We start from the raw sequence: 19,046 nt of genomic DNA on the forward strand, positions 1-19,046 counted from the left end.
TTGCCTCATATCATTGAGCTCACCACAAAGATTCCCATTCTCAATTCCTCATTTGCGCCTAAGGCGCATCCTCATACTCACACACACAGCATCATCTAACTATCTGCTTCCCTCTAATACTTGTGCTTTCCCCATCTTCCCTTTACACTAAGCACATCCCTCATCATTATCATCCACCTAATCTCTCAACATCCCCTCTACATGTACAAAGTCACTACTTACATCTCAGTCTCTTATGGTCATCTCTAAGTCCCTAACAATTATCCTAGCCCGCCCTGGCTAGTTTTCACCACCAAACCCCATAAAGCTACTGCTCCTCTGCCCCAAAACGATGTGAGGGATGGTAGATCTACCATCCCTCTACACCGGACACTATCTCCCACTATCACCCCCAGTCCTCTCGCACTATGAGCCCGCGTCATGTGAGGTACTGGGTCCTGCCTCGGCATCTAAAGCCGAGGCGATCCATGAGGGCGCCTGCTCGCCGGTGTAGGGTCTCAACCGGTCGGCGTGGACGATCCGAGGGAGGGGTCGTGGCCCCATTTTGATCTTAATGACCACGTCACAGACTTGCGACAGGATGACCCCCGGGCCTTGCCAGGGAGAGGTGAGTTTGGGGCACCTACCCTTCCACCTCCGGGGATTGAAGAATCAAATCTTCATCCCCGGAGCATACTGACTCCCCTGGCTCTGGTGGTCGTACCTGCGCTTCATCTTGGCACCCGCCAGCTATAGCTGGCGGCATGCGAAGGCATGGACCCTTTCCATGCCTTCCTCCAAGTGACGTGCATAGCCCTCCCCCGGCGGTGTATCCGTGGACTCTGGCACGGGACCGCATAGCAAGTCGGCAGGAGCCCGCAACTCCCGCCCATACATAAGCAACGATGGACTGCATGTGGTGGCCTCGTGCTGGCTGGTTCGGTCGGCCATTAACAAATACGGGAGATGTTCATCCCAGTCGTTCTGACGGGTGGTGGTGAACAATGCCAATTGTTGGATCAATGTTCGGTTGAACCATTCCACCATCCCGTCAGATTGGGGTCTTAAGGGCGTTGTCCATGTTTTCCGAATTGACAGGAGTCTGCACACATCTTTTAACAATTGACTCTCAAAATTTCAGCCCTGGTCGGTGTGCAGCTCCTCTGGAATCCCATGCCGACATACAAATCCTTCCACGAAGGCCTGTGCCACCACCCCGGCTTCTTGGTTGGGGAGGGCATAGGCCTCCGGCCACTTGGTGAAATAGTCCATCACAACGAGGACGTACTTGTTACCTTGGTGGGTGCGAGGTAGTGGTCCTAGAATATCCATAGCCACCCGCTCATGGGGGGCCCCCACATGGTGTAATTGAAGGGGGGCCCTCATCCTCCGTGCTGGTCCCTTTTTGGCAGTACAGGCGTCGCATCTCCGACACCAGTCCTGTATGTCGCGCCCCATATTTACCCAATAGAACCTCCGGCGGACCCGAGATGTTGTCTTTGTCCTGCCCAAATGGCCGCCGGAGCGGGTACCATGCACCTGCTGTAATATTGTGTTCTTAAATTTGTCTGGGACTATCACCAGCCAGGAAGTTCTCTCAGAGGGAACCTCCACCCACTTGCGATATAAGATGTTGTCTTTCAATTCCAGGGTTTGCCACTGAGCCCAATATGCCTTTGTTGGTGCCCCGAGGGGGGTGACCTCTTCCCCATTAGGTCTTTGTCCCAAACGAACCCATTCGTACAACGGTCCCAGTACGGGATCCTCCCGCTGGGCCGTGCTCCAGGCCAATGTTCCGAATTCCTCATCTGTGGTTAGTGGCAAAATTGGCCCTCTCACCCAGGTTGCACGGACTATGAGGGTAGGGGTGGAGTCTGCCAATTGTTCCCTCTCCTCGTGTCTCGCACAAAATTTACAGTTTTCCCCCAAACAAGGACGTCGAGAGAGTGCATCGGCATTCCCATGGGCCTTCCTGGCCCTATGGGTCACACTGAAATCGTACTGCTGCAACTTTCCAACCAGCTTGCAATTTGGCCCTCAGGTTCCTTGAACCGAAGGAGCCATTGCAAGGAGGAATGGTCAGTTCGAACCAGAAATTTCCGCCCGTACAAGTACGAGTGGAAATGGCTCATGGCAGCCAGCATAGCCAATAACTCTTTGCGAGTGACGCAATAATTTCGCTCGGGCCTACTCATGGCCCGACTATAATACGCGATCACTCTCTCCACGCCCCCCTGTGTCTGGGACAAAACTGCGCCCAATACTTCCTGGCTTGCATCCGTGTCCAGGGTAAATGTCCCGTCACTAGTGGGGTTCGCTAGAATGGGTGCGGATGTCAAACACCCCTTCAATGCTAGAAAGGCCTCTTGGCACTCCCTTGGCCAATTAAATCTCGTTCCCTTCTCCGTAAGCCGGTGAAGGGGCCAGGCCAACTCTGCAAATTTTGCTACAAAGCGCCGGTAGTAGGAGCAGAGTCCCAAAAATCCCCGCACCTCCTTGATGGTACGTGGTGCGGGCCACTCCTCTACCGCTGTAATTTTGCCTGGGTCTGTTTTTACCCCCTCGCGACCAATGACGTGACCTAAATAGGCCACCTCCTTAGCAAACAAAGTACATTTACTCGGACTCAGCTTCAACCCTGCCTGTCTAAGGCACCCAAACACCTGGTCCAAATTAGCTATTGCTTGGGAGAATGTTTTAGCATGTACCAGGACGTCATCCAGGTACACCAGGCATGACTGCCATGGCATGCTGCCCAGTACATGCTCCATCAATCGTTCAAAGGTGGCGGGGGCGTTACACAAACCAAACGGCATCACAGTGAACTGATACAGCCCCTTACCTGTGGAAAATGCCGTTTTCTCCTTCCCTGACTTATCCATCTCCACCTGCCAATACCCACTCTTGAGGTCCAAAGTTGAGAACCAATTTGAGCCCGCAACGGCATCGAGGGTGTCATCAATTCTTGGCAGGGGATATGAGTCTTTGAGTGTCACGTTGTTCAGCTGGCAATAGTTCACGCAGAAACGCGTGGTCCCATCTTTCTTTTTGACCAGCACAACAGGTGACATCCAAGGACTTCCCGAGGGCTCGATGATGCCTACATCGAGCATTTTTTCTACATGCTCGTCAGCTTCCTCCCTCTTGCTCCAAGGGAGCCGTCGGGCGGGTTGACGAATAGGCCGGGCCTCACCGGTGTGGATCTGATGTTTCACCAGGCCCATACGTCCAATATCCTCGGAGGACAAGGAGAAGATATCAAAATGGGATTCAATTAATTTGTGTAAGGCCTCCCTCTGGGTACCCTCCAACTCTACGCTTCTTCGATTTACCATCTCACAAATGGGATCGGGCCAATTCCTATTACTTTTTGAAGACTCCCTCTGTGGCCGGCTCGGCTGGACGTTCTCGTCCCTCACTGGCGTGACTTCGTTAACTGGGGTGCAGCCGGCTATCTTCATGCCCCTTACTATAGTGCGTGGTTCTGCACTAATATTGATTACTCGGACGGCCACCACCGGCCCGTCCGTTTTTACGAGGGTGCGGCCCATGACTAAACCCGGGATGGACTGCGCTGCCACCGGTTCGACTAGGCCGCAGGACTCCTGCCATGTTGGGCGAGCTAACCATCGGGCCTGCACTATGGCCTCGGCCCTTGGAGGAATGGTCACGGCCTCAGAAGCCTCCAGCTCCGTCCTCTCGGCCGTGCTTACCCCATCCAATGGCAGATCTTCTACTCCCACGCCCTGGCACAAATCGATTTTACAACCACTGGCAGTCAACAAATCCAAACCAATTAGGCATGGGTCACACACCTCCGCCACCCAAACTTCTATCTCCCTCTTTACCGACCCAAATTTGAGGGTTACAAAAGTACGCCCTATGATGGGGGCCGTTACCCCGGTAGCCAGCTGCAAACTATGATTTTCCAGACGCTGGATTTTATCCCAGCCGTCTGCACTCGAATTAAGGATCACAGGGCTGATGATCGTGGTGCTAGCTCCTGTGTCCACTACGGCCTCTACCCCCACGCCGGCAATTTTGCACCGAATTGTCAAGCTACCTGTACCAATTTGGCCACAATAAATGACCTGTTGCGTCAATGAGGGCGCTTCACCATCCCCTACGACCGAACACGGCCCTATATGCTTGGAACTTACTAGTTTCTGGGGCCCTGGAGGGGGGGTGTCTGGGGTCGGCTAGTCTGACCCGTACAAGGTGGAGTTGATGGTCTCGGCTGCCGGGGTCCATCCCGGCGCGGAGCTCGACACTCCCACGCACGGTGACCCAGCCGACTACAATTATAGCACCTCACCTGGTAAGGTGCTTGCCTCCGAAATTCCAAATCCCCCCCCCCCCTGAAAGTCCTAATTGGGGCATTTGTCCGTGGCCTACTGGGGGCCACCTCCGGAGCCACCTGCCATGGTCCAGGTCCCGCTAGGCGCTGGTCCACCAGCCTTTGGACCATGCTTTCCAGGTCAGGGCCCCTTTCGGGGGCGGGCCCCCTTAGGGTGCCGCCACCAGCCACGGGCCCTACCTGGCGCACCGCCACTGCATGGTGCTCGCTTCCCTGAGCCAGGGGCCTCGCTGCTTCCCAGGGGGCCGCAGCGTCGGCCGCCTGGCTCAAGGTCCGCGGGCGCCACATGGTAAGCTGTTGCCGAAGCTCAGGGTCCGGGAAGGCCTGGATGAAATGGTCCAGCGCCAGGCTTTCCTGGGAGGCCGCCACCAGGTCTGCCTGTGCAATCCCTACCGCGTGGCGAATGTCATAGGCCAGCTCCCCGATGGTCTCCTGGGGCTTTCTCTTTCGCACCGCGAGCTGAGCTTTAACAAGCTCGCTCTGCTGTTCAATTCCGAAACGATTAATTAAGGCCACACGGAGGGCTGGCAGGGTGATAGCATCCGGTGGTAAAGCTGTCAGCACCTCCGCCGCCGCGCCGCGCAGTGCCCCCACGAGGTGTACTCCACCTTCGTCCAAATTCCAACCATTCCCCCTACACACATGGTCGAATTGCGCCAGGTACGCCCTCAAATCACTCTTACTGTCATACGGCGCGAGTGGAACCTTATGGCTGCCCGAAGGCCGGACCCGGTGCGTCGCTCCTTGCGGAGTTAGCGCGGGGACAAACCGTTCGGGCCCCCACAGTACACTATTCCCGGGGGGCTCGCGTGCGTCCCCCGTCCCTCGAAAGACTACCCCTGTTGGTGTCGATGCTTGGGTCGCCTCGTCGCAACCCGCTACCCATTCCATACTCGCACACCCCGGCTCACCAACACCTCTCACACTCCCCATGGTCGGACATCCCTGCGCACACTCTCTCTCCACGCACTCCGGACCAGTCACACACCTTACCATTGGCCTCTCACGAATGCCCGGGTCTATACCAACCCCCAAGATCGCTGAACCTCCCCTCACATCATATACATTTCCGACCATATCGCCACTCACCTCGGCGCTTCTTCCTCTTCGCTCCTCCGCCACCACCTGCAAACTCTTTATTTGGTTAGCAAGCACGTCATCACGATGTGAGCACAGACCTTGTACCAATTCCATCACCTCCTCCTTTATTTCATTCTTAGTCTCCCTTCGTCTCTTTTTAATTTCACTCACCCCTTCTTCTACCTCCTCCAACTTTTGTTTCACCACCTCTATTTCCCAGTGCGCCCCCACAATTTCTTCTTCTCAGGCCACCTTGGTCGTCTCTATATGGGTCCTAACTTCTCGTTCTCTCGCCCCAAACGTCTCTACCACCTCATCCAACCTCTTTGTCAGTCCCTCGTGTACCATCGGACATTCCTTCTTTGTCGCTATTAATTCCTTCTTTATTTCCCTTTGTGCAGATTTCAGCCCCCCTATCACATCCGTGTTCTTACTCATTTGCTCCCCTAACTCCTTTTGTCCCACCGTCAGCTTCTCTACTTCCCGCGTCAACTCCTCTATACCCCCTTGTAACCTAGCCGTACTCTTTCTCACCTCTTTCTCCACGCGCTCCTCACACTGCTTTACCTCATCGCGTACCCCCGCAGCCCGCAACCTCTTCGCTCAACCCCCGCCTTATATCCTCCCCCATTTCTTCTATTTCCCTCCGAGATGCCGCCTTCATCTGTTCCAATTCATTCTTTTGGGTGTCCATTTTGCTTTCCAGCCCTTTCTTTACCTCCTCTATCTGATCCCCCATTTGTTTTATTTCCCGGGTGGATTTATCCCCCATTTCCCTCAATTGGCCCCCCATCTTGTTTTATAACCCCATTAACCCATCCTTCATTCCCTCCATTTGATTCTCTTGGGTGGCCATCCTGTTTTCCAACCCCACTAACCCCTCCTTCATTTCTTTCATCTGGCCACCCACATCCTCCAATTGGCCCCCCAATTTGCTTTCTAATCCCCCCAATTTGCTGTCTAATCCCCCAATTTGATTCCCCAATTGCTCCCCCATTCTGTTTTCCAAATTATTTAACCCATCTTTCATTTGGTTACTTTGCGCATCCATCTCAATTTTCAATCCCCCAATTTGGTTTCCCAATCGCTCCCCCATTCTGTGTTCCATCCGCTCCAATTGTTCTCCCATTTTGTCAATACTGTCGTTCTTTTTTTTCATTTCCGCCATGAATTGCGCCATGAAGGCTTGCATGTCCAGTGGCGCTGCGGGCGCGGCCCTCGTCGCCGTGTGCATGGCGCCGCCATTTTGCTAGCCTGCTACCCCTACTGCTGCACCCTCTCCAATTTCCTCTTCCATTTCTCCCAATTGGGCCAATTCGTCCCGGGGGTCTTCGGTCGATTCTACCTCTTCCTCTACCTCCTCATTCACCCCCACCGGCGTCCGACCGCCTTGGCTATCCATGGCACGATTCAAATTTAGGTGTTAATAAAATTTCGGTCGCTCGTAATTTCGAGTGCATTAGGCGCACTTCGGGTCCAATCCCACTCCTGATACCAATTGTTGCGGATCTCCGAACGTCGGCCTTCCCCTTATCAAGGGGGGATTAATCCCCTTGTCTTTTTACTGGCCGACGCGATCCCGGGGGCTATGATGCCCTTCCCGGGCAGCGTTAAATAGGGTTGATGGTCGAATTTGTCCTATTACCTAAGTACTAACGCTGACCGGAAACGAGGAAATAACTCCCGCCCGAACCACGGCGTTCATGGACACGCCGAGCGAAGCGAGCCACGATTCGGGCCGTTAACAGGTACTAAACCAGATTCGAGCGGTTCTTAATCGTGCCACGCTTACCCAATGGAGGAAATGACTACAACGATCGGATTAAGAGGAAACCAGGAAGAACAAGGAATTTATTACAATTTGTACAAATAAGAAGAGGAAGAAAATAAGAAGAAAATGTACAGGGAAGAGGAAGAAGCAGGTACACAGGGCAGCCTTATAACAGTCTTATACTTATCCCTGGACACGGGCCCGTTCACTCTCAGACTCACTCTCAGGCTCACTCACACGGGGTTTGTAGATGGTCAGGTTGAGGGTCCAAGGGTCCACAGCTCGTCCGGTCCCTGACTCGTACCATGCAGATGGTGGAAGACGGCAGGCAGCTCTCCGCGTGGCGTAGGCGCGAGCGGACAATTATATATCGGGGGATCGGTAAACTGGCGATTATATATCGTACGTAATACTTGTACCGGCGCCTTTATATGCGCTCCCGGTATTGTTACGAACGATGCGCCACTTCCCCAAGGTCCTTCTTGACGCTGCAGTCCTCTGCAATGCGTGCCGCGCGCCCACCCTTTGTAAAGCGCAATCAATCAATCAAGGCTTGTCACCGCGCATCTCTCCCTCTCGTAACTACTCAAGCGTCTCTCCCGTAACTCAACTCTTGACTCGATACTTTGGGATCTCTCTCAGCACAGGTCCTCCTCGTAACTCTGATCAAGCCCTCTCTCTCCTCATAACTCTACAGGCGTCTCTCCCGTAACACAACTCATTCAGCAGAGCTTGTCCTCCTCATAACTCGAGCCCTCTCCTCATAACTCAACTCTGCACACGAACTTTGTGAGCGCCTCTCCCTTCTCAGAACTCAACTCTGATCAAGTGCTTGCCTCATAACTGAGGTGGGGGCCTCGCGCGAAGGTGTTATATTTCCACGCCCAGCGTACCCTCTGGAATGTCCAGCCACACTCTGTCTGGCGATGTCACCTCAGCCCTGATTGGCTGGTGAGGGCTTACCGGCTCTGCCTTGATGGCTGCTTGATGTGGCCACACCTCCCCCCTTGCGCTCCGCCCCCTTTTCGGGCCTTACCTCATGGCTTTTGGGCTGGTTTGAGCGGAAGCTCAGCGAGTTCGGTTTGAGCGGAAGCCCAGCGAGTTCGCCCAACGAGGTCGATTTGGAGGGAGGCTGCCAAATGGACGAACGGGGTCTACTCTTATTTGTTCTACACAATGCAGATGCAACTATTGGGAATGGCCTTATCCTAAATACATACTATGAAATAACTAACGTCCTAAGGTGACCTACGTGTTGCTTGTGGCCTAACTATGGGGTGCAACCTTTAACCTTTAATGATGTTACCTGTGTGGGTTTTCAAAACCGCAACACTATATTTATATGGTATATGGTATATATGTGGTCTATGGTATATATATGGTATATGGTGTTAGCTTAGCTCTACTGAGTGACATGTCATCATCATTGAGAGCCTGGTGTTGGCTTCGCGGTTAGGGTGCAGGCTTGGGATCCTAGGTTCCTGAATTCGAATCCCGGTCGATCGCTGAATTAATGCCAAGGGGTTGACTCAGCCTGTCATCCTTCCGAGGTCGGCAAATTGAGTACCAGCATGCTGGGATGAAACAATCCTGGTGTGTACCCCGATTTAGAATAGGTACACCGTATCCCTGCGCATCGTCAGAGGCGACTAAGGGTTGGCTGCAGGAAGGGCATCCGGCCATAAAAACATTGCCTCAAACAGGGAACTATGATTGTCGTGGGGCCCGCAAGGTTAACCCCCGCTCTAGTGGGGAAAATGTCTTTAAAACGATCATTCATTCATTCATATTCATGGTATTGTCGTGCGAATCCCTCAAGGTTAACACCAGGGACCGCGAAAGACCGAACGGCTTTAATGGAGGCGACGACCAAACACGGATTTTGCTATCACAGCACGGGAGAAAGAAGGGAAGAGGAAGAAGCGGAACAAGCACGTACCTGTAGAGGGAACGAACTCAAACGGACACGGCTTTAACAAGGAATGGAAAGTAATGCAAGCGTTTATTTTAAATAAAGGTCGGGACAGGGAAACGCGATGATAAATCTAATAATGATCCTAAATCGGGATCCCGCACACCTCACTTCAGAAATGAACAAAGGACTGAATTAATAAAAGAAATGTCTCGTCATGTACTTGTGAAATGTGGTGCGTCTTATCTTTGTCTGTAGTCGTGTCCGCTGTCCAACATGGCTCCAAGCTCCGGCGCGAAGAAACTCTTCGTCCGCTCGCTCGCTCGCACGCTTCACCCAGCCTCGATGCGACTCGCTCCGCAGCACACCACGAGGTCACTCGCTCCAGTACCAACAGCGCCGGATCCCGCTCCAAGCACCACGACGAACCGTCACCCAGCACGAAGCACGATGGTCCAGCATGCAAGAAGGAAGAGCCAATGAAGACCAGGGACAAGAAGAGCAAGAGCTTCAAGCACAGAGAGATCTTCAATACGAAGGGGTCCAGCGCGCAGAGTCCAAGAGAGCCAAGAGAGAGCAAAGAGACAAAATGTCGTCCAGCAAGCCCTTTTGTAACCTTCCCGGTGATGTCAGCTCTGGCGCGCCCCCCAATCAGCGCCTCGTAGCTTCCCGCCGTCCACCGAACCTTCTAGCGCCTTCCCTCCAATGAACAACCTCCTTCTCAGTTGCGTCTTGGCGCCTCCCACCCTGATTGGCTAGAGGTTCGTGCCTTCCGCGCCAACCAATCACACATTCCCTGTGGTGTGGGTTACAACTCGTCTCACACGATGTTGCTAGGCCAGCTGGTGGTGCGGCTGGCGGCGGCCATCCGGCGGTGCCCCGATCTGGCTTCTTGCCGGTCTTCTTCCAAGGTCATTGTAAGGGAAGGGAACTATTTAATGTGTGCACTAAGGACCTATCTAAGTGTTTATATGTGTGCGTTGCCATAAGGGACAAAGGAATGATTACCAGGTCTGACACACAGGGGTGTTATCTTACTCCCTACAACTATTTAACACATGAACATCCTTGTATGTTCACAGGTATACACTTCCCCGACAAACCGCCTAAAACACAGAACTTATTACAGGGTAGATTCCCTATCGCGACAGTCGAAGCATGTTACCTATACAGATCTACCTGGCTCTAGATATTCCTTTACCCCCCCCCCCCCCGACATAACACAGCCCCCCTCCCCCCCCCCCCCCCTGGAACCATAGCTCCTGCTAGGTTCACTGCAGGCGCTACCATTTCAGTCTTAACACTTACTGTCTTACACTTAATTAACCTACGAAATAAATCAGGAGGGCTGTGGGAAGTGAGCCAGGCTTCCTACCTATTCTCCTTAACATGCTCATCCCCTTAACAATCATGCAAATATGTACAATGATTTCATTCGTTGTTCCTGCGGAGGGAGGAAACAAACAACACACAAAACGAACTTAACCACAAACTTATCCTTATTCAAAAATTCAAAACTTCCAAAACTCTAAACATTTGTACAACCCCAGTCTACAGACCGCGTCCCCCGGTGGATGCCACAAGACACAACCTTACCTGTGGAGCCATCCCAATGCACACCTAAATTTCCACGTGCCCTGTCCAGGTGTTACAGGTGAGTGACATGGCTTGGTGGATTTCGCCCTCATTCGTACTACACAACCCATTAACCACTCATACACATTCCATAAGTCATCACACACAAAATCATTACAAGCACGTATTTCACCCCCACCCCCCCCCCTGCAGGACCATGGCATAGATGTCATATTCATTTGTGCATTTCTCAACTAGGCAGCAGAGAGGTACCGCACAAGTAAGATGGTGGAGGTGCTTCAGGCTGTGGTGCCCGCAGTCCCAAAAACAAGGCACTTGACTCACAAGTTCATTGCCTCCCCCCTCTTTACCTCTTGGCCCCGTGACAGCCAAACAGCCCTTTTTGCCATTACCCTGCCGGTGAGGGTCCCCACACAACAGGCTCCGTTGCCTCCTGCTTCAGCGCAGCAACACGGGTCGCCGGGAGTCTCCCTTACCCCACGGCGCCCAACCAGACCCCCCACCGACGAGCTCCAATTTCCTGACACCACTGGCTGCCAGGGGTAATTTCCACAGAGAGGGGGGGGGGGGGGCAGGCATCGCTCCTCAGAGCTTGATCTGTACCTGCGGACACACACACCTTCCCCACCCACAAGATCCCAAACACATTTCCTCCCTCGCTGCCATTCAATTCTCCAACACATATTGCCAAAGATGGTACAAAAGAGTTGCCATGGCCTGCCATTGTGAAATCCCCGTTTCACATTTTGCCAACACGTTTCCATGTTCAACACAATAATCACCACTCATTCTCAGTTTCCATTCTCCACGACCACATAAAAACACATAACCACCACACATAAACAAACGCCACCCACATGACTTCCCTATCGGGTAGATTCAGGGTAGATTCCCTATCGCGACAGTCGAAGCATGTTACCTATACAGATCTACCTGGTTCTAAATATTCCTTTACCCCCCGACATAAAAGTATATATATATGGTATATACAGTGCATTCAGAAAGTATTCAGACCCCTTCACTTTTTTCACATTTTGTTATGTTGCAGCCTTATGCTGAAATCGTTTAAATTCATTTTTTCCCTCATCAATCTACACTCAATACCCCATAATGACAAAGAGAAGATAGGATTTTAGAAAGTTTTGCAAATTTATTAAAAAGAAAAAACTGAAATATCACATTGACATAGGTATTCAGACCCTCAACTCAGTACTTAGTTGAAGCACCTTTGGCAGTTGAAGCACCTCGAGGATTACAGCCTCGAGTCTTCTTGGGTATGACGTGACAAGCTTTGCACACCTGGATTTGGGGATTTTCTGCCATATATATGGTATATATGGCACCGATCATTCTCTGCAGATCCTTTCACGCTCTGTCAGGTTGGATGGGGACCGTCGGTGGACAGCCATTTTCAGGTCTCTCCAGAGATGTTTGATTTGGTTCAAGTCAGGGCTCTGGGTGGGCCACTCAAGGACCTTCACAGAGTTGTCCCTAAGCCACTCCTGCGTTGTCTTGGCTGTGTGCTTAGGGTCATTGTCCTGTTGGAAGGTGAACCGTCGGCCCAGTCTGAGGTCCTGAGTGCTCTGTTTCAGGTTTTCATTAAGGATATCTCTGTACTTTGCTCCGTTCAATGTTCCATCAACCCTGACCAGTCCCCCAGTCCCTGCTGCTGAAAAACACCCCCACAGCATGATGCTGCCACGACCATGCTTCACCGTTGGGATGGTATTGGGCAGGTGATGAGCGGTGCCTGGTTTCCTCCAGACATGACGCTTATAATTGAGGACAAACAGTTCAATCTTGGTTTCATCAGACCACAGAATCCTATTTCTCACAGTCTGAGAGTCCTTTAGGTGCTTTTTTGCAAACTCCAAGCGGGCTTTCATGTGTCTTTCACTGAGGAGAGGCTTCTGTCTGGCCACTCTGCCATAAAGCCCAGATCGGTGGAGTGTTGCAGTGATGGTTGTCCTTCTGGAAGTTTCTCCCATCTCCACACAGGATCTCTGGGGCTCATTCAGAGTGGCCATTGTCTTCTTGGTCACCTCTATTACCAAGGCCCTTCTCCCCTGATTGCTCAGTTTGGCCGGGCGGCCAGCTCTAGGAAGAGTCCTGGTTGTTCCTAACTTCTTCCGTTTAAGAATTATGGAGGCCACTGTGCTCTTGGGAACCTTCAATGCAGCAGAATTTTTTTGTAGGCTTCCCCAGATCTGTACCTCGACACAATCCTGTCTCTGAGCTCTGCAGGCAGTTCCTTCGACCTCATGGCTTGGTTTTTGCTCTGATATGCATTGTCAGCTGTGATACCTTATATAGACAGGTGTGTGCCTTTCCGAATCATGTCCAATCAATTGAATTTACCACAGGTGGACTCCAATCAAGGTGTAGAAACATCTCAAAGATGATCAAGAGAAATGGGAGGCACCTGAGCTAAATTTCAAGTGTCATAGCAAAGGGTCTGAATACTTATGTCAATGTGATATTTCCGTTTTTTCTTTTTAATAAATTTGCAAAACTTTCTACAATCCTGTTTTCTCTGTCATTATGGGGTATTGAGTGTAGATTGATGAGGGAAAAAATGAATTTAAACGATTTCAGCATAAGGCTGCAACATAAAATGTGAAAAAAGTGAAGGAGTCTGAATACTTTCTGAATGCACTGTATATGGTATGTGGTATGTGGTATATATGTGTATGTACAGGGTGCTTCAAAAAAATGTTATGGAGTCATTCCCTCCCTTCCACATCCTATCCCTTCCCCTCCCCTCCCCTCCCCAATCCATCCCCTCCTGCCCCCCCTCTCCACCTCCCTAGCCTCGCTCATCCCATCCTGCTCCCCTCCCTTAGTTATCCCCTTTCATCTTTGTCAACCTTGTCATTCTCATCATCCTTGTCATCCTCGTCATCATTGTTATCCTCGTCATCCTTGTTATCTTCATCATCATTGTTATCCTCATCATCATTGTTATCCTCGTCATCCTTGTTATCCTCATCATCATTGTGATCTTCGTCATCATTGTGATCTTCATTGTCCTTATCATCATTGTGATCTACGTCATCCTTGTCATTATTGTCATCCTCGTTATCATTGTCATCCTCATCATTGAGATCTTCGTTATCCGTGTCATCGTTGTCATCCTTATCATCATTGTCATCATTGTCATCCTTGTCATGCTTGTCATCCTTGTCCCCATTGTCATCCTTGTCATGCTTGTCATCCTTGTCCCCATTGTCATGCTTGTCATGCTTGTCATCCTTGTCCCCATTGTCATCCTTGTCATGCTTGTCATCCTTGTCCCCATTGTCATCCTTGTCATGCTTGTCATGCTTGTCATCCTTGTCCCCATTGTCATCCTTGTCATGCTTGTCATGCTTGTCATCCTTGTCCCCATTGTCATGCTTGTCATGCTTGTCATCCTTGTCCCCATTGTCATCCTTGTCATGCTTGTCATCCTTGTCCCCATTGTCATCCTTGTCATGCTTGTCATGCTTGTCATCCTTGTCCCCATTGTCATCCTTGTCATCCTTGTCATGCTTGTCATCCTTGTCCCCATTGTCATCCTTGTCAAGCTTGTCATGCTTGTCATCCTTGTCCCCATTGTCATCCTTGTCATCCTTGTCATGCTTGTCATCCTTGTCCCCATTGTCATGCTTGTCATCCTTGTCCTCATTGTCATCCTTGTCGTCCTTGAGACTGCTGGGCTGCCTGCAGCAGCACTGACCCTGCCTTTAGGGAGACCATGACAAGAAATACACGAGTAAGGCTCAAGTTAAATAATTTTATCTAACTGACCATTTTATGATTGAGGTCATTTCACCACCATCGGCAAGGTCAGTGAAATCATAACGCTGCAAAAGTTCGAAAGCCAACCAGTCGTTTGATTCCCTTGTCCCACCATTAGGAATGTGGTGCAGGTTGTGAAACGTACAAAATACAACAAAATGGAAGGCAGAATACGACCCCTAGTGGACATTGAATATCCAGAGATCAGAAAATTATCAACATCACGATTGTTAAATAACCGTAAAATGACCGCAAATTCACAATAAATATACATATTGAAGGAGCTGTGCTCCCACGTAATCGGAAGAATGGACGCGACAAAGAGCTGGAATTCGTCCGAGTTTCTTTATTGTCACCAAACAACTCGGGTACTCTCAAAAGCCCGTTTATCGGGCAGCAATATATATACACACATTATCCCGGAGCGTTTGCCCGGGAAAGGCGAGAGGGGGCGTGGCCGGGCGTCCTGGCCGCGGCCTGGCAAGTCGAGGGCGGGCGTGGCCGGGCGTGCCCGGGCGTCCCGGACGAGGCTTGGCAAGTCGAGAGCGGGCATGCCCGGGCGTCCTGGACGAGCCCGGCATGGTGATCGCTCCGCGTCCTTGGTAGGTGCAAGGCGATTGTGTAAACCCAGCGGTAGCCGCTACACACGTCCCCCCAGAATCGACTTGCACCGGCAGGGTCAATTTGAGGGGGGTCCTGATGACCCGGCCGAAGCGACCCCTGGTGGGTCGTGGGGGGGGGGGGGGTCCGGTGTGGTGGTGGGCGGTCGAGTGGGGGATACCGTGGACGGGGCGTGGCCTCGCCACGGCGGAAGGGCCAACCGTGGTGGTTGGTCGATGTCCACGTGCGCCGGCTTGAGACGGTCCACCGCAATCCGGTATGACCTGCCGCCGATGTCGATGACGAACGACTTGTCGTCCCGTCGCAGGACCCGGAAGGGCCCGTCGTACGGCGGCCGGAGTGGCCCCCGATGTGCGTCATGATGCACAAAAACGTACTCCGCTATGCGAAGCGCTGGGGGGATGTAGGACTGGGGGTCACCATGGTGGGATGTTGGCACGGGGGCAAACCGTCGGGCGGCCTCCTGGAGGTCTGAGCGCTGGTGAGCTGCGGACCAGGGACTGGTAGCGTCGGGCACGAATTCGCCCGGGACGCGTAGCGCCTGGCCGTAGACAAGCTCGGCGGTGGATGCCCGGAGGTCCTCCTTGGGGGCCGTGCGGAGGCCCAAAAGGACCCACGGCAGCCGGTCGGCCCAACCGCTGTCTTGAAGGCCGGCCATGAGCGCGGCCTTCATGGAGTGGTGGAATCGCTCGCACAACCTGTTGGCTTGGGGGTGGTAGGCCGTAGTACGGTGGAGCTTGACCCCCAGGTTGCGGGCGACCGCGCCCCACAGCTCGGAGGTGAACTGCGGTCCGCAGTCCGCCAAGATGTCCGCCGGTGCGCCGAAGCGGGCGACCCAGGTGGCGATGAAAGCCTGCGCCACGTCGGCGGTGGTGGTGGAGACGAGGGGAACGGCCTCCGGCCACCTGGTGGTCCTGTCCACCATGGTGAGCAGGTGTGTGAACCCCCGTGATGGGGGGAGGGGGCCCACCAGATCCACGTTGACGTGGTCGAAACGTCGTTCGGGCACGGTGAAAGGTGCCAGCGGGGCCTGGGTGTGTCGGTGGACCTTGGCCTGTTGGCAGGCTGTGCAGGTGCTGGTCCAATCGCGGACGTCCCGTCGAAGGCCGTGCCAGACGAATCGCGCCAACACCAGCTTCTGGGAAACTTTCCGGCCCGGGTGGGAAAGGCCGTGGAGGGAGGTGAAGATGCGGCGTTGCCAGGTAACGGGCACGATGGGGCGAGGCTGGCCTTGGGAGACGTCGCAGAGCAGGACAGTGTCCGCGAAGGGGATGTCGGCCAGGCAGAGGCCCGTGTCTGCCGCTCGGAGGGCTTGCACCGTGGTGTCGGTGGTTTGGTCCGCCGCCATAAGCGCGAAGTCCACGCCAAGGTGGACCGCGTTCGCGCTGGCCCGAGAAAGACAGTCGGCCACGGCGTTGCTTTTGCCGGCAACGTGCCGGATGTCCGTGGTAAACTCCGACACGGCGGAGAGGTGGCGCTGTTGGCGGGCCGACTACGGCTCCGTGACCTTGGCCATTGCATAAACCAACGGCTTGTGGTCGACGAACGCCGTGAAGGGTCGGCCCTCCAGGAGGTGGCGGAAATGGCGAACGGCCAGGTGTAGACCGAGGAGCTCACGGTCAAACGTGCTATATTTGAGCTCGTTCGGCCGGAGCTGCCGGCTGAAAAAAGCGAGTGGCTGCCAAACCCTGTTCACCCATTGCTCATGTACGGCGCCCACCGCGTAGTCGGAGGCATCCGTGGTGAGGGCGATGGGAGTGTTGAGCACCGGGTGAGCGAGCAGTGTTGCGTCAGCGAGGGCCCGCTTTGAGCTTTGGAAGGCCGCGTCCATTGCTGCGGACCAGACGACGTCGTGCTTGGCCGGCTTGCCCCAGAGGGCTTCGTAGAGGGGCCGCATGAGTTGAGCAGCGCGGGGCACGAAGCGGTGATAGAAATTCACCATTCCCAGGAATTCCTGCAGGGCCTTTATGGAGCGGGGACACGGAAACGTGGTGATGGCCTCGACCTTGGTTGGCAGCGGCACGGCCCCGTTCTTGGTGATGTGGTGGCCCAAAAAATCAACGGCCATCATGCCGAAGTGGCATTTGGCTGGGTTGACAATGAGGCCGTGCTCGCTGAGGCGCCCGAACAGTGTTCGGAGGTGGAGGAGGTGCTCGGCCCGGGACGTGCTGGCGACGAGGATGTCGTCCAGGTAAACGAAGAGGAACGGCAGGTCACGCAGCACGCCGTCCATCAAGCGCTGGAACGCCTGACCCGCGTTCCTGAGGCCAAATGGCATCCGTAGGAATTCGAATAAGCCGAACGGCGTGATGACGGCCGTTTTAGGGACGTCGGCCGCCCTGACAGGTACGTGGTGATATCCCCGTATGAGATCGATTTTTGAAAAAATGACCTGTCCTGCCAGACGGGCGGAGAAGTCTTGGATGTGCGGGATCGGATACCTGTCGGGGATGGTAGCGTTGTTAAGGCGGCGGTAGTCGCCACATGGGCGCCAGCCGCCCCCTGGTTTTGGGACGATGTGTAGTGGCGAAGCCCACGCACTATCGGAGCGCCGCACGATGCCGAGGTGTTCCAACGCGTCGAACTCGGCATTGGCCACGGCGAGCTTGGCTGGGTCGAGGCGGCGGGCTCTGGCGTAGACCGGCGGGCCCGTGGTTGGTATGTGGTGCTCGATCCCATGTCGTACTGCGATGGCCGAAAACGTCGGCCGCGTGAGGGCCGGGAACTCCGTGAGCAGGCGAGCAAACTCGTTCGCCGCCGGGAGGGCGCATGCCAGCTCGGTCGGAGCGGAGCTGCTCAATGTGCATACCAGGGAGCTGAAGGTCTCGGCATTGATGAGGTGACGCCGTTGGACGTCCACCAGCAGTCCGTGTGCGCAGAGGAAGTCGGCACCTAGCAGAGCCATGGGCACGCTGGCGGTTACAAAAGTCCAAGTAAAGCGTTGGCCGTCGAAGCAGAGGGTGACGTTGCGCGGGCCGAAGGTGCGGATGGCCGATCCGTTGGCCGCAACCAAGGAGGGGCCGCAAACCGCGGACTGCCTGTCCTGATCGGAGGCGGGTATGATGCTCAGTTGGGCGCCGGTGTCGCACAGGAAGCGCCGTCCGGACGCTTTGTCCGTGATGAACAGTAAGTTGCCCGTGTGGCCGGCGCTCATGGCTGGTAATGAACGCCAGCCCGGCCGTTTCCCGGCCTGCCGAAGGTGCACAGGGGTCGGCATGTCCGGGCCTTCTGTCCGAACCTGGCATGATAGTAACACCACGCTTGGTCAGGTGGAGGCCCCGGTCGTCGTGCTGGAGGTGGTCGGCTCGGCGTTACGGCCGCCAATTGCGTCGGCAGTTCGGTCGTCGACTGTGCCGGGTGCGCGGGCGCCATGGGCGTTGCGTCGGACGGCGGTGGGCCCCAGGTCGCTGCTGCAATGCGTTGGCCTGCCGCGGCGATCTTGTCGGCTTCCCTGGCGAGGGCGCGGGGATCCGTGATCGTCGTGCTCGCCAGGGCGAGGCGTACCGGGCTAGGCAGCTGACGGAGGAACAGCTCCCGGAACAGGAATGCCGGAGAGTGCTCGCCGAGCAGCGAAAGCATGTAGTCCATTCGCTCGGACGGGCGCGTGTCGCCGAGCTCGGGCAGGTCGAGCAGGCGCCATGCGCGTTCCGCCGATGGGAGGGCGAAAGCGTCGAGGAGGAGCTTTTTAATCGCGCCGTATTTGTCAGCGGCTGGCGGGCTCTCATGGAGGCTCAGGGCGCGGGCCGCGGTGGCTGAACCGAGCGCTGCTACCACATGGTGGAAGCGGGTGTCGTCGGCCGTGATGCCTCGCAGAGCGAACAGGGAGTCCGCCTGGGCGAACCAAACCGCCGCGTGAGCCTCCCAGAAGGTAGGCAGTTTAAGGGCAACTGCCGTGTCCATGTCAGTAGGTCACCAATCGGAGGCGGGTATGATGCTCAGTTGGGCGCCGG

This window comes from Myxine glutinosa, chromosome 1 (genome assembly GCF_964187855.1).
Source record: "Myxine glutinosa chromosome 1, kmMyxGlut1.1, whole genome shotgun sequence".
Classification (NCBI taxonomy): domain Eukaryota; kingdom Metazoa; phylum Chordata; class Myxini; order Myxiniformes; family Myxinidae; genus Myxine; species Myxine glutinosa.